We start from the raw sequence: 16,889 nt of genomic DNA, 5'->3' as shown, positions 1-16,889 counted from the left end.
GAGTGGGGAGTAATCGCATGTCGGCTGCGGTGGACGGTGGATCCACTGCGGCCGTTGCTGGGTCCCTGCCTGCTGATTTTTCCGCGTCCCAGGCGTCTAGTACGCCGAGGACACGTGTCTCTGCTGGGCACAGGGGTACATTAGCGCGTGCGCGCGCTCACCGTCAGGATCTTTATGCCAGGAGGAGGCGCGTCAGCTGACCGGCTGGTCGGCTGACGTCAGAGGGCACGCTCGCCGCTCCTTATTGGCAGTGGCTGGTGGGCGTGCCTTGGGGGTCTCCTCCGCTTCTTAAGCCTGTCGGCTTCACTTGCAAGTTGTCTGCTGTCGTGAATACTTCGTGTTAGCGCTCAGACCTTAGATAGTTCCGGTGTGCTTTGATCTGGGAGGAAACCAGGGATTTCACACAAGACTAGGAATTATTATTACTACTGTTACTATTTCTTGATTATCTGTGCTAGTTCTGACTAGTGTTGGGCGAACAGTGTTCGCCACTGTTCGGGTTCTGCAGAACATCACCCTGTTCGGGTGATGTTCGAGTTCGGCCGAACACCTGGTGGTGTTCGGCCAAACTGTTCGGGGTTCGCCGAACTACTGAATGCATGGCCGAACAGGGCCCCTGTTCGGCCGAACAGGGCCCTGTTCGGCCGAATACTGCCCCCCATGGGGTCGCAGGCATAAGGGGGGAGCATGCCCCGATCGCGGGGGGGTCGGAAATTCCCCCCACCCCCTCCGCTAGCGCTCCCCCCTCTGCCCGCTTCCCCATACAAAAAATTTGAAACAAGTTCAATAGTACCTGGGCTGGTGGCACTGGCTGGCAGTGGAGTGAGGAGGAGGAGGAGGAGTCCGAGTAGCAGAGTGACGTTGAGGCCGGGCAGCGGGCGGTTCAGCGCTAGTACCCTTGTGGTACTTCCGCCCTTTCTCTGACCTCACGTCCTCTGCATACGAGGGTACGCATCACGCGTACCCTCGTATGCGTCATCACGCAGAGGACGTGAGGTCAGAGAAAGGGCGGAAGTACCACAAGGGTACTAGCGCTGAACCGCCCGCTGCCCGGCCTCAACGTCACTCTGCTACTCGGACTCCTCCTCCTCCTCACTCCACTGCCAGCCAGTGCCACCAGCCCAGGTACTATTGAACTTGTTTCAAACTTTTTGTATGGGGAAGCGGGCAGAGGGGGGAGCGCTAGCGGAGGGGGTGGGGGGAATTTCCGACCCCCCCCGCGACCGGGGCATGCTCCCCCCTTATGCCTGCGACCCCATGGGGCCCCCAAAATGGGCATGTTCGGGGGTCCCATTGACTCCCATTGAGTTCGGCGTTCGGGCCGAACATGCCGAACATCTGGCCCATGTTCGGCCTGTTCGGCCCGAACCCGAACATCCAGGTGTTCGCCCAACACTAGTTCTGACCAATCTTACTCTCAGTGATTCTGTACCTGTGCCTATCTGATCCTGTTGCCAAACCTAGCCTGATTACCGTTCTGTCTCTGTCTTCTGATTTTGCACTTCTGCCCATCTGATCCTGTTGCCAACCTTGCCTGATACTCGTTCTGTCTCTGTCTATCGAATCTGTACCTGACCTGTCTGTCTGTTGCCGATCTGATCTGTCTGACCATTCTACTCTCATCAGGGACCCCCTGTCTCTGGTGAGAGGTTCAGTACGGGTAGTGCCCACCAGCTCCTCTGGTGAGGTAGTGCAAATACTGCCAGTACTACTGTTACACCAATCACTACACTTAGTGCATTAAAGTGTATTAGGTTACGTCACTTCTTAGTGGCATTTTAGCATTGCTCAACTAACACATCTGTATCTATATATCTGTATTATTGGTGATTCTGCAGATCGTTATATAATCAGTTATATATATGTATTATAAGTGATACTGCAGATCACCTGATAATCAGAAACTTTGTTCTTGCTAACACCAATCGTTACAGAGAGCAACAAGGTCAGAAACTCTCTTTCTGGATAAAGGAATCACCTTCCCACACCTAGCAATCATAGTAGTGGTTGCCCTTTGGCGTGAGGAATACATCCAGACCCCTTTAAAGGATACCAGAACCCAAAGGGTCTGGTAAAATGAAAGCTGCAAAGGGTAGGGAGAGAAAACAAGATACTTACTGCTTCTGTCGTTGCCCGCTGTCCGCCTCCGGTCTTCTCCAATAGATGCCGGTGTCCGGGCGACTCTCCTGACCTCTATCCCGGACATACAGTGCCGCGCATGGGCAGTATGTTTTATAATCTTTGCTTCTGCCATAACATGATGACAAGTATAAGTACGCACACCTCCCGCCTCCTCCGTCCTAGCGTCTATGCTCCACTGAAAAGCAAGCGGCAGATGCTAAGTGATTAGGATAGGAGATTAGAAGAAATGATAGGACATACTGCGCATGCGTGGCGCAGTATGTCCGGGTTAGAAGTCAGGAGAATCGCCCGGACACCGGCATCTATTAGAAATGGCTGGCGGCGGGAAACGACAGAAGCAGTAAGTATCTAATTTTCACTCCCTACACATTGCAGCTTTCATTTTACCAGACCCTTTGGGTTCTGGCAACCTTTAAGATATTCCACATTTTAACTAATCTAACTGTAAGAAAAAAAACCTTTTTTTTCTAAATCGATAGTAACATCTCCTTCCCTCCATGCGCAGTTCATGTCATCTTGTCCTATTTACAAACCTTGAGTTAGAAAGCTCTATTGGTCAAGCTTTGATTTTGCCATTGGATGTATTGTCTCGTGAATCAGGTCATCTCTCAGTTGACTAAATAACTCCAGTTTGTCTAACCTTTCTTACGTTTCTTGGTAACTGAGACCTTCCACTCTCTAAATCATTTACTTGCCCATCTTTGAACCTGTTCTAAAACTTCAGTGTCCTTTCTAAAGTATGGTGCCCACAAGGGATTTATACAGAGCAACTTGTATTTTAGCATCTTATGATTTTTTTTTCCTGTATTATGTCTTAGAAGTTTACTTGCTTTAGCAGCTGCTGCTTGGCATTGTATATGAAAGCTCAGCATATCACAAACCTGTGTTCCTCCCTAGCGGTATGATTATTTTTGGATTTTAGGATCAGAAAGCGATGCAATTTTTTCACAAGCTTTTAGGCCTGGTGCACACCAAAAACCGCTAGCAGATACGCAAAATGCTAGCAGATTTAGAAACGCTTTTTCTTATTTTTCTGTAGAGTTTCAGCTAGCATTTTGCGGTTTTGTGAAGCGTTTTTGGTGTAGTAGATTTCATGTATTGTTACAGTAAAGCTGTTACTGAACAGCTACTGTAACAAAAACGCCTGCAAAACCGCTCTGAACTGGCGTTTTTCAGAGCGGTTTGCGTTTTTCCTATACTTAACATTGAGGCAGAAACGCATCCACAATCCAAAAAATGCCTCACCATGGGAGGATTCGTTTCTGCAAAACGCCTCCCTCTCTGGTGTGTACCACCCCATTGAGATACATTGACCAAGCGGATCCGCAGCCGCAAGCGGATCTGAAAACGCTGAAAAAGCCGCTCGGTGTGCCCCAGCCCTCAGAACCTAAAAATCATACCGCTAGATAGATCTGCGGCAGCCCTGCACATTACACACCTCCCATTGATCCAGCTTGGGGTTATCACTCTGATCTGTGGATTTCCGTCCATTGCCTGACTCAGGATTACCGCTAAGGAGGTTAAATCTTTCTCCACATCTGATGTTCCCAGTCACACACTATTTTGTTTATATGGTATTTTGCTGTTGGGAAGTCTAAAATGCACAACCACAGATTTATCAATAGTACATTTATTTTGCTATATGCTTGCCCATATAGCCATGTTATCAAGATCTTTCTGTAGTATGTCACTATAAGAAATGATTAGAATTGCCAAATTCGCCAAAATTGTGAAATTTTGCACGAAATGCCGAATAAATTCTGAGTTTGGCAAACCGAGTTTGTGTTTCATTGTGAAATTGCAAAGTAATAGTTATTTATTAAGAACTACTTATTGAAGGTAGGATTTCCTTACGTCTGTATACAAATCTACCCTTTTTGGCGCAAAGGGCACACAGAGAGGGGGGGGGAAGAGAGACATCAACCGTTTGTACACACAGCCAAACAAACACACACAGAGATACACAGCCACACACAGATGCAGACATACGGATACAGCCACTCTCTCTCCTTCCCTAGCTGTCATACACACGCTGCAGGCTGACTGTAATCTCACTGACAGAGGAGGCATCAGGAGGGGTGGAGCTACATCTTGCCTTCCTTCATACGTATTAAAACGTCATGCTTTAGCCTATTAACGGCAACATGACGTTTTAATACGTCGCGCGATCCCGCTGCCGCTCCGCACGTGTGCGTGCCGCTACCGCCGCCGTTTCCGTCGGGATCCCATGTTAAGTGATTGGGGAATTGGGTCCTCTACCCAATCGCAATGCCTGGAGTGAATGAACGTGACCGCGAACAGCGGCCACCTCCATTCACAAAACAGGAAACTGTTACAGTTAAATAAAGTGTAAAAAAAAAAAAAGTGATTACTTCCTATAACGGGAGTGTCCACTAGCGCCATCTTGTGGCCAAACAGTATATTACACACACAAACACATACATATACAGGTACATACACATTATTAATAAAATTAATAAAATTACACTTCCAACCCTCCCCCCCTCCCAAATAAAAACACTTGTAAAAAAAAAAAAAAAAAGCTTAAAATAAATAAATAAATAGTTGCCTTAGGGACTCAGCTTTTTTAATCTATATTTTATGAGGGAAAATTAATTTTAATTTATTACATAGGGCCTTGTAATTATGGCCAGAACAAAAAAAAAAAAAACAGAAAAATAACACCTATACTTCAAAATAATATATTGTCGCCATACATTGTGATAGGGACATAATTTAAACTGTTTAATAATCGGGACAACTGGGTAAATAAAATGTGTTGGTTTTATCCAAAGGACAATGTTTAATTTTAAGACTATAATGGCTGAAAACTGAGAAGAAATGATTTTTTTACATTATTTTTGTATTTTTCCCATTAAAACACATTTAGAATAAAAAAATTCTTAGCAAAATGTACTACCCACAGAAAGCCTAATTGGTGGCGAAAATAAAGAGGTATAGATCATTTTATTGTGATAAGTAGTAATAAAGTTATTAGGGAATAAAATGGAGGAGCACTGACAGGGGAAAATTGCTCTGTTCCGTTAGGGTAAAAAACCTTGGGGGTGAACTGGTTAAAGTGGATCTGAGGTGAACTTTTACTCATTGCATACTTGTGTTCCTTTCCTATTGTTTATAGGGCATTCCTCAAGCCAAATACTTTTTTGTTTTTGTTTTATTACTCTAATTCCCTATAAACTAAATAAACCATGCCCACAGGTTTTCAGAGAGCCTTGGCAGTAGCAAGGGCTCATGAGAGCTCAGTCTGGGCAGGGGGAGGAGGAGGTGTTACTAGCCATTGATTTCAGAGGAGAGGGGGGATTCGGTTTTTTTTCACAGGCTGAGTGATCAAGACACAGATAAGCCTGCCTCTGTGTAATGTTTACAAACAACATGGCTGCTGTCATTGTATCACAGGAAGAAATAATCATTTTCTTTTGAAGCTGTTTGCAGCTAGATTTGCTGTGTAAACTATCTAAACTTTAGATAAGATATATAGACAAGTTACTTGTTATAGTTAGTTTTTCATCTCGGATCCGCTTTAAGGACAGGGGAGATAAGATAACACTCTTACTGCGAAAGCTTATCACCGCATGTTAATAAGACAAGCTTCCTTAGTGTATTAACACTTTAAATACCAATCAATGTGTGGTGATACGTTTTTACTTGCCTTATTATCACTGGTGCGATCTTAGTGAATAGTGGCCATTGTCAGAATTGTAAAGAACCGTTGTTAGAAGAAAATGGTGAGCTTCTGAGAGGAACTGACGGTGAGGTAAGTATATAATATTCATTATCAGGTACTTCATGTGTTTATTTGAAATAGTTTTACTCGGTTCAGGTTCACTTTAAATATTCCCATACTAAACATACATATCCTTTAGCACAAGTTGATATACACTTTAGATTCATCCTTTTCCCAGTGGGGTACCTGGCTCAGGTTCAGGTAAACATGCTTGTCCCCTATTTCTGGAATCAAAGGCTGCCTTCACGCTACCTGTAGCTCATCTACTTCCTCCACAGGGGTTATTAAAAACCTGCCCAAGCTTAGCGGAAATGCATTTCATGTGGCTCCTCTATCAGCACATTTCTGAAAATGACATCTGAATGTGCCAATGCATCTGCCAAGCACGCTGTAGGGAGAAACAGGTAGGAGTTAAAACCCTTCTTTTTATATGTGATGTGTGGGCACCGTATCTGCCTTAAAGCTGTCTGTCACTCTGGAAATATGCTTGCTCATGCAATCCCCTGCTGGTTGGTTAGTCATAGCACAGTGATGATTTTTTTTTAATGTATGGATCGGGTTTACGTTTTTTCTTTTTTTATTTACAAAAATCAGTTCTAAAACTAGATTTTACAACCCCCTTTATTTCCCACCTATATCTGAAATCGTTCATATGATATTTAATACTTACCACTACCGGCCAGCAGATGGCACTCCAGATGATAATGACAAGCAGAGCGTTAGGATGCAGGTTCGGTTGAGTGCAGCCATAGACCTAATGTTAATTAGCACCTAGAAATTGCTCCGCCTCATGAGATATGATGATTGGAGGCTGGCACTTGCTCATTATACTGTATAGCCAAGTGTTGACTTTTGGCTTCAAGATTTGCAAGGGCATCCAATTGGGCGCCAGTGCTCAGCATTATAGCCAGTTTGGATGAGCGTTGGCGCATCAGTTCCAGCACTGTAACCAATTAACCAATAGGGCTCCTTTACACGACAGGCGGTTCCAATTTACGATTTTAATGCGATTTCAAAATGTAAATTAGGGATAAGAAATATTTTACAATGGAGAAACACTGACTAAATAATCTATAAATTAACCACTTCACCGCTGAGGAGGTTTTACCCCTTGAGCACCAGAGCAATTTCACCTTTCAGCGCTCCTTCCATTCATTTGCCAATAACTTTATCACTACTCATCACAATTAAAGGAACTAAATCTTGTTTTTTTCACCACCAATTAGGCTTTCTTTGGGTGGTACATTATGCCAAGAATTATTTTATTCTAAATGTTTTTTGCAGGGAAAATAAGAAAATAATTGGAAAGAAAAATCATTATTTTTCAGTTTTCGTCCAGTTTTTAAATAATGCATGCTACTGTAATTTAAACCCACATATTTTATTTGCCCATTTGTCCCGGTTATTACACTGTTTAAATTATGTCCCTATCACAATGTTTGGCGCCAATATTTAATTTGGAAATAAAGGTGCATTTTTTCAGTTTTGGTTCCATCATTATTTACAAGCCCACAATTTAAAAAATAACAGTAATATACTCTCTTGACGTACATATTAAAAAAGTTCAGTCTCTAAGGTAACTATTTATGTATTTTTTTTTTATTGCCATATTTTTTTATTATACAAAAAACATTTTGTGGTACCGTGAGGAGAGTGTGGGAGGGAAGGAGTTAATTTTACATGTAATTCTGGGTCACCACAAAATCAGCCATACAGACCCCTCTGATGATCTATTTGAGAAGAGGGAACTATTTCTCATGGGAAAGGGGGTATGAGCTACTGACTGGGATGAAGTTCAATCCTGGGTTACAGATCCTCTAAGGGGGTAGAGCCACATGGTTCCCAGGAGGTTAAAATATATTTATTTGCATCAGGTAGAGGTCCGTACACATAAAAATAAGCCTGATAGCTTTTATCAGTGAAATATATATGTTGGAAAGGCTTTTTATTTTCCACAGTATAGATGCTTTTAATATCCACCATGGTTGCCGTTCTTCATAATATAACCAAGCCTCTTGTCCATTACTTTGTGAATGTCCGGCCCTGTTGTCTTCTGAGCAGCCAGCAACACAATGCGTTCAGCTGCATCATCCCAGCTATTTATGTAACACATTTACAGGCAATTGAGGGGTTTACTGCATGCTTCTGTCACACTTGACACGGCACAGAATTAGCACGTACGCTTTAACATTTATATGGCCTTTCCTTCGGCAAATGCATAACCTGCAGGGAGGAAGCTATTGGACTGCAAGAGCTAATACTGGTTAATTATAGCTACAGACATTCAGGCCAAGAAAAGTCATCACTGTATCCTGGGTTACTGTACGATGAAGAGGACTTGTAAGGATTTCTAGTTGTTCCATGCCTAGGCCAACTTTTTTTCTCCCCTTCCTATTCAGCAGCCCATCCCCCATTCCATGTGCAGACCCCCATCCATGTGTAACATCCATGTATATCATCCCTCCCATTCCATGTGCAGATTTCCCCTCCATTTGAGAAATCCATGTACATCAACCCCCCCATTCCATGTGTATCATCCATGTACAGCAGCCCCTCTCCCATTCCATGTGCAGACCCCCATCAATGTGTAACATCCATGTATATCAACCCCCCCCATTCCATGTGCAGCCCCCTCTTCCATGTGTATCATCCATGTACAGCAGCCCCTCCCATTTCATGTGAAGCCCCCTCTTCCATGTGTATCATGCATGTGCAGCAGCACCCCTCCCATTCCATGTGCAGACCCCTATTCCTTGTGTAACATCTATGTGCAGCAGCCTTTTCCCATTCCATGTGCTGCCCCCTCTTCCATGTGTAACATCTATGTGCAGCAGCCCCTCCCATTCCATGTGCAGACCCCTATGCCATGTGTAACATCTATGTGCAGCAGCCCCTCCCATTCCATGTGCAGACCCCTATGCCATGTGTAACATCTATGTGCAGCAGCCTTTTCCCATTCCATGTGCTGCCCCCTCTTCCATGTGTAACATCTATGTGCAGCAGCCCCTCCCATTCCATGTGTAGACCCCTATGCCATGTTTAACATCTATGTGCAGCAGCCCCGCCTATTCCATGTGCAGGCCCCTATTCCATGTGTAACAGTAATGTGCAGCAGCCCCTCCCATTCCATGTGCAGACTCCTATTCCATGTGTAACATCTATATGCAGCAGCCCCTCCCATTCCATGTGCAGCCCCTTCTTTTAGGCAAAACATCCATGAACTGCTCCCCCCATTCCATGTGCAGCCCCATATTCCATGTGTAATGTCCATGTATAGCACCCCTGTCCCATTCCGTGTGCAGCGTCCTCTTCCTTGTGTAACATTCATGTAGAGTCTTTAAGTTACGCATGATTGTTGTAAGTTTCGCACTGTACTTGTATTGCTGTCGCGATATAAGTACAGTGCGCAGCACTTACAACAACAATTGTGCGTACGTTAACAAGGTAATAATCAACTTTTTCTTCTCACTTCCACAATTCATTTATTCCGTTGTGGTGCGATAGTTCTGCCATCGCACAACAACGGTCCTGAACATTAACGCAGTGCAACCATACAGTGAGGCATACTTTACATTGAAAGTATGACTCACTTCCAGGTTAACCACACACAACGCACTGCAGCTCTTGCGCCACTACAATGAGACCCACCGTACTGCTATCAATGTGATAGCCCCATAGGGCTTCCATTGCTTCTTTACGGGATGCAACTTTTTTTGTGATGGAACCAATTGTGATAAGTGTGAAAGAGTTAACTTCAATGATAGACTATTAGTCAGCAGGGAAGCATGGCTAAAGCTGATAGAGAAAAAACTAAAAAATGTATACATACCTGGGGCTTTCTCAGCCCCACCCACTCGGATCGCTCCCACGCCGCCGTCCTCCGCTGTCTGCAGCTTCGGGAACCGGGTCCCGTCACTTCAGCCAGTCGGGCAAGTCTGACATAAGTGAAGTGTGCTCTTTGCGTATCTCTCCAGCAGCCACTGGACAGATACATAGAGGGCGCACTTCTGCGTAGACTGGCCCCGACTGGCTGTAGTGACGGGACCCAATACTAGAGCTGCAGACAGCGGAGGACGACGGCGTGGGAGCGATCCAAGTGGATGGGGCTGGAGGAGTGCTTTGTGGGGGGCGGTTAGGATTAGGCGTCAGGGGGGAGGGTTCTGTGTGAGAGGAAGCTTAGGTTAAGCCGTAGCAAAATGTTGTTAAGATTTTCAAACTCTTCTATTATCCCGGGTCGAGATCTTCTGCAAGAGCGCATGGCCTCACAGTCGCGCTTACATAGCCTGGAGGGTTCTGCGAAGGCGCAGAAGTACTGTGCCTGTGCAGAACACTTCAGGCCACGTGAGCACGATCGCGAGCTCATGCGCTGAAGATCCTGACCTGGTGAGGCTGGCATTTTCAACGGAGGGGATCCTGGGACACCAGAGCTGCGGCGATCGGCTACCAGGGGCTGGAGGAAGTCCCAGGGAAGTAGATCTCTTTTTTTATTTCCTCTAAAGTATCCTTTAACAATATTTTTAATTAAAGAAACCCTGCGCGCTTTTTTCCTCGTGCCTCTTTTTTATGCATACAGTAAGGTCTGGTGCGTCATCTGGATAGTAACAGAATTAGATTTATAAATCTTTTCTAATCACATTGCGACAATATCCCGTACACCTTTGTTATGGTCCCGGTGTCTGCAAGTACAGTATTCTATTATTTTCCACTGAAATACAACCCTCTGACTACTTACTCTCGGCTGACCCATAAACCGCTTCCTCGGTGGTATTAATTCCAATGACGAATCCATCCCTGACTACAATTACAGCGAGGATCAGTAGGAGAGTGGCGAATGACGAAGCAATATAGTAAACATATTGGCAGGGACCGTGGAGTAAACACAGATTTACAGGGAATATTAATATAATTTAATTCTACATTGCTTCAAGTTTTGATTTAAGCGTGTCAAAACTTCAGTATTTATGCCACGGAAAGATGAATATAAAATGTGAATGTATTTGGCACCTTAATAATACGAATACTTATAAGTGACAGCTTGTCATGTAAGCTGACAGACTCTGTTGGAGTATTCTATTAAAAATCCTGGAGCATTGCTGTTTAAAATTTCAAGGGAGCATCCCCTCTCCGAACTCCCTCCATGTTTTTACCAGCTGTATCTGAGCGGGGCCTCTGTAGATATCATCAGGGGGAAAAAAGCACTTATTCTCTAGGAAATAATTGATAAAATGGCTAAATTGTAGCACGAAATGCAAATGAGGGCGAAATGATCCTGGAATACATTTGAATGTAATCATCTGCCATTTAAAGGCAATTTGTAGTCTATTTAAAGTGAATAACCCGAAGTGAGAGCTCGTTCACACTAGGGGCGTTTTTGAGATTTTTTTAAGCGCTGGCGATTTTCGAAATCGCCCTGAAAGCGCTTGTGCAATGATTCTCTATGAGGAAGTTCACGTCTGAGCGGTTCCTTTCCGATCCGCTCAGAAAAGCGGTGCATGGGCCATTTTGAGGCGATTCCGCCTCAATAGAAGGTAAAGGCAAAACGCAAAACGATCACAAAATCGCTTTGTGCAGCGATTGCGTTTGCGGTTTTTAAGAATAAATACATTGTATTTATTATTTTCCGGTTCAAAGAGTTCATTTCCTGACTCGCGTCAGGGAGTGAATTACAAAACTGCCCAGGAAAAGCACTTAGAAAAGCGCTTTTAACAAAAACGCATCGCCCACCCAAGCGCCGGGAAAAGGGAAAAAAATGCCTCAAAAAACGAACATGATATTGGAACGCAATGGAAACGAGGCCTGACAGTGATATGGAGGCTGCCATATTTGTTTCCTTTTAACCAATACCAGTTGCCTGGCAGCCGTGCTGATCTATTTGGCTGCAGTAGTGTCTGAATAACACCAGAAACAAGCATGCAGCTAATCTTGTCAGATCTGACAATAATGTCAGAAACCCCTCATCTGCTGCATGCTTGTTCAGGGTCTATGGCTAAAAGTAATAGAGGCAGAGGATAAGCAGGATAACCAGGCAACTGATATTGCATGAAAGGAAATAACTATGGCAGCCTCCATATAACTCTCACCTCGAGTTCACTTTAAACTTATATCAGGTGGATTTCATTATGTTATAGGGGAAGGAAATCCTGATTGGAGGATGTAGGATGCTGAGGTCATGGGTTGACACCAGACAAGGAGGGGCTATACTTGACAGCCTCGACAACTGCACAGTAAACGGGCGTTTTTAGTCATGGGCAGACCAGGCAGGACTCTGGCTGACACCTGCAGAAGGGAACATCACAGATCAGTTTGTAGTACTTTGTGCTTTATGGATTTCTTATACACAACTGCTGGTTCCATTACAGAGACACCGTACAAAAAATAGAGGAAAATGCAGTTATTTGTTCAGGATACTCACTTTTACATTAAATATTCAGAGTTCAGCATCAGAAACACTTCCTATAGCTATATATTGCTGCATATTGTTATGTAACCCTGTCCTACCAGTGATGTTTAGCCTAGGCTGTTTAGCTATGGATCCCCCCTCCCCCTTCTCCTAGAGCATTCTGAGAGGCTAGGTATTATTTGCACTGGCTTCAGAATTCTAAGAAACAAGCATTCCGCAGAGCTGCGCCTGACAGGACTAAAGATGTCATCACTTGATTTCAGAATGTAAATCAGGGAGAGGAAAGGTTTTACTATGGGCAAACACTGACTAAATCATTTATAAATGAATATTGTAATAAAAAAATTAAATTGAAAAAATATATAAAACTAGTGAACGTTTTCACTTTAAAGAGATTCAACATAAGATACTAACCTGAAAAGAGGGAAGCCTCAGGACCTTATTGAGGTTTCCCTCGGTGGTCCGATGTCACCTGTTGCTGGTATGTGGAGAGAGTCCGGGCTCCTCCTCTGTTATGAACGCGGCCGTGCATGCGCAGTAGCACATGTGGCTGGACAGTGTAAAGTGGCTGGATGGTGTAATGGTTAAGGGTTCTGCCTCTGACACAGGAGACCAGGGTTCGAATCTCGGCTCTGCCTGTTCAGTAAGCCAGCACCTATTCTGTGAGGAGACCTTAGGCAAGACTCCCTAACACTGCTACTGCCTATAGAGCGTGTCCTAGTGGCTGCAGCTGTGGCGCTTTGAGTCCGCCAGAAGAAAAGCGCGATATAAATGTTCTGTGTTTGTTGTTTGCCCCATTATGATTGGTGACAATGCCTTGTCACTAATCTTCTTGAAGTCTGCACGCAGCGACGGGACATCAGAGCACCAAGGGAAGCCTCAATAGGCTTCTCTCTCCTTAGGTAAGTGTCTCATTTTGTACCCGAGCTTTGGCTCAGGTACACACTAAGTTCACTTTAAACATAAGCTTTTGACAAATATTTTTACCCAAAATGGCAGCTCTTCCCAGTGGCGTAACTCGGAACCACCGGGCCCCCCTGAAGAAATTCTGACCCCCCCCCCCCCTGGGCCCACTCAGGGTTGTCTTGGGGGGCTGGAGGGGCCGCAGCATGGGGGAAAATCCATGGCCACACATTGGCGGGGAGGGGGGACGGTCCCTCCACTCCCTAACCTCGGGGCTCTCCCCTCCAGCATCAATATGTGACTGTGCAGGCAGCGGGCAGCGGGAGATACACATACCTTCCTGTGTTCCCCCACTAATGTTCCTCTCTCTAGTGTCTAACGCTACTTCCTGTTTATACAGGAAGTAGCGTCATACACTAGAGCGAGGAACATCGGCGGTGGAACGCAGGAAGGTATGTGTTCCTGCCCGCTGCCTGCACAGACAGTGATTGATGCTGGAGGGGAGAGACTGAGGTGAGGGGGGATAACATCGCCCCTCCCCACCGATGTGTGGCAATGGCTTTCCCCTCATGCTGCGACCCCTCCAGCCCCCCAAGACGACCCTAAACAGGCCCCTCCCCGGGGGTGCAGGAGCTGCAGACCCTATTGTTACGCCCCTGGCTCTACTCTACTACCTACTACTATAGTAGGAGATATAATGACGAGATACAGTGCATCCGGAAAGGTACAATGACAAAGTATTGAGTAAAGGTTGTGTTAATACATTTTCCAAAACCTCAAGTAAACTTTTTTTTTACTTTGTTATTATGGGGTGCTGTCTACCTTTACATCTCTGCAATGGGCCTGATTCACAAAGCGGTGCTAACAGTTAGCACGCTGGTGAAAAGCCCTTTATCACGCCTATATAAGTTTAGGTAGAGTGACCATATTTTTGTGGGTCCAACCTGGGACGGGGGGGGGGGGGGCGTGGGGGGGGGGGGCGGCGCGCTTAGCGCGCCGCGGCGAAAAGTGGGAAGGAGTGAGGAGCACGCAGCGGCGAAGACTGGGGGAGGGGGCGTGGCCATGACATTGTATGGGCGGAGCTAACGTAATGATGTAACAGCGAGGCATAAGAAAGCAGTGTTTACGCCATGATGTGGACAAACGAGACTTTGTATCGTGGGTGTGCAGAAACTGTGTGATGCTAATAGTATACCGTAACCACAAAGCAGCAAACATAGCCATCTATGACCATTAAATAATAAATGCAGTAACAGTTACCCCGGACACCAGAAAATAAACGCAATAGGCAACATGTCAGTATAAAATAAATGCAATGCCGGCAAACATGTCAGTACAAAATAAACGCAATGCGGGCAACATGTTAGTACAAAATAAACGCAATGCGGGCAAACATTTCACCAGACAATAAACGCAATGCGGGCAAACATGTCAGTACAAAATAAACGCAATGCGGGCAACATGTCAGTACAAAATAAACGCACTGCGGGCAAACATTTCACCAGAAAAAAAACGCACCGCGGGCAAACATTTCACCAGAAAAGAAACGCACTGCGGCCAAACATTTCACCAGAAAAGAAACGCAATGCGGGCAAACATTTCGCAGAAAAGAAGCGCACTGCGGGCAAACATTTCGCCAGAAAAGAAACGCAATGCGGGCAAACATTTCGCCAGAAAAGAAACGCACTGCGGGCAAACATTTCACCAGAAAAGAAACGCACTGCGGCCAAACATTTCACCAGAAAAGAAACGCAATGCGGCAAACATTTCGCCAGAAAAGAAACGCACTGCGGGCAAACATTTCGCCAGAAAAGAAACGCACTGCAGGCAAACATTTCGCCAGAAAAGAAACAATGCGGGCAAACAATAACATTTCACTAGAAAAGAAACAATGCGGGCAAACATTTCACCAGAAAAGAAACAATGCGGGCAAACATTTCACCAGAAAAGAAACAATGCGGGCAAACATTTCACCGGAAAAGAAACAATGCGGGCAAACATTTCACCTGGAAAAGAAACAATGCGGGCAAACATTTCACCAGAAAAGAAACAATGCGGGCAAACATTTCACCTGGAAAAGAAACAATGCGGGCAAACATTTCACCTGGAAAAGAAACAATGCGGGCAAACATTTCACCTGGAAAAGAAACAATGCGGGCAAACATTTCACCTGGAAAAGAAACAATGCGGGCAAACATTTCACCTGGAAAAGAAACAATGCGGGCAAACATTTCACCTGGAAAAGAAACAATGCGGGCAAACATTTCACCTGGAAAAGAAACAATGCGGGCAAACATTTCACCTGGAAAAGAAAGCATTTACTCACCTGGCAGAAGTGTCCGGCCTCTGGCGCGCTGCTCCGTCCCGGGACCGTCTTGTTCCTCCTGCTCTGGTCTCCCGCGCTGACAGGGCTACGGCAAGATGGCGCCCGAAGCCCTGTACTAGTGACACAAATAGGTCTCCAGTACAGGGCTCCGGCAGCCATCTTGCCGTAGCCCTGCTCGCCTGCTGGTGTCGGAAACAGACACCGGAAGAGGAGGCTGGAGCGGGGCTGCGGGCAATGAACTGGCACGGCGTCTATAGACGCCGCTGCCAGTTCATTGAGGAGAGAGTGGCCAGAGTCCCGAGGCCGGGACGTCCCGCTGCTGAAAGCGGGACGTTTCCCGGGACCTCATGCTGCCTGGGACAGCGGACCCCGAATCCGGGACGTGTCCCGGGCAATCCGGGACGTCTGGTCACTCTAGTTTAGGGCCTCGATTCACAAAGCGGTGATAACCCAGTTATCACGCCTAAAAGACTTTAGGCGTGATGACCTTTTCACCACTGAGTTATCACCGATTTTTCCTGCTCTTCGCGCGAAGTTACCGCGCGTAAGCGCGTTCGCGCGTACGCGCGTGAGAGCGCGCGCAAAGTCCCATAGGGCTTAACGGGAGCTTCGCGCGAAGCGTCGGGTGTTGCGCGCGCACTTACGCGCGTACGCGCGTACGCGCGTACGCGCGGCAACTTCGCGCGAGTTTCTACTTATCATGCCTAAAGTGACTTTAGGCGTGATAAGGGCCTTTTCACCACGGTGCTAACACTTTGCACCGCTTGGTGAATCGAGCCCTAGGTGTGATAAGTTTAGGTGTGATAAGTTTAGGTGTGATAAGTTTAGGTGTGATAAGTTTAGGCATGATAAGTTTAGGTGTGATAAGTTTAGGCATGATAAGTTTAAGCACCAACTGCGTTAGCACCGCAGTGCACAGCTGATCAAAAGTTTTGCGCTAGCAAAGTCTGGTGCACATCGCATAGAGTTTAATGGCGCTGCTTTGCGTGCGGGACTTTGCGCACGATCTAAACTTATCTAAACTTAGCATGCCTAAACTTATCACACCTAAACTTATCACACCTAAACTTATCATGCCTAAACTGGCTTTTCACCAGCATGGTGCAATGGTTAATTGGTTATCACGCCTAAAGTCTCTAACTGGGTTAGCACCGCTTTGTGAATCGAGCCCAATATATACATTATTTTTTTTAAATGAAGATCATCATCATTGAAGATCATCATTATCTGGTAGATGCTCCAACCTTTCTTGCAAAGGTTATTCCAACTCAAGTACTTCACCTCCTACCGACCATTTTCGCTGCTTTGTAGTGCGTGTCTGTATTGATGCTTAAGACTTCTTGTGACGGCCTCAACCAATAGTCCATTTATGT

At 45.5% G+C, this 16,889-nt stretch overlaps 1 protein-coding gene across 7 annotated transcripts in view; it reads left to right on the top strand.

Moving 5' to 3' along the window:
* Nucleotides 1-16,889, top strand: part of AGBL4 (AGBL carboxypeptidase 4) — a 2,106,705-nt gene that overhangs the window by 149,797 nt on the left and 1,940,019 nt on the right. The gene's annotated exons all lie outside the window — the stretch shown is intronic.

Source organism: Hyperolius riggenbachi, chromosome 6 (assembly GCF_040937935.1).
Source record: "Hyperolius riggenbachi isolate aHypRig1 chromosome 6, aHypRig1.pri, whole genome shotgun sequence".
Taxonomy (NCBI): domain Eukaryota; kingdom Metazoa; phylum Chordata; class Amphibia; order Anura; family Hyperoliidae; genus Hyperolius; species Hyperolius riggenbachi.
This window is presented reverse-complemented; position numbering and strand designations above follow the sequence as displayed.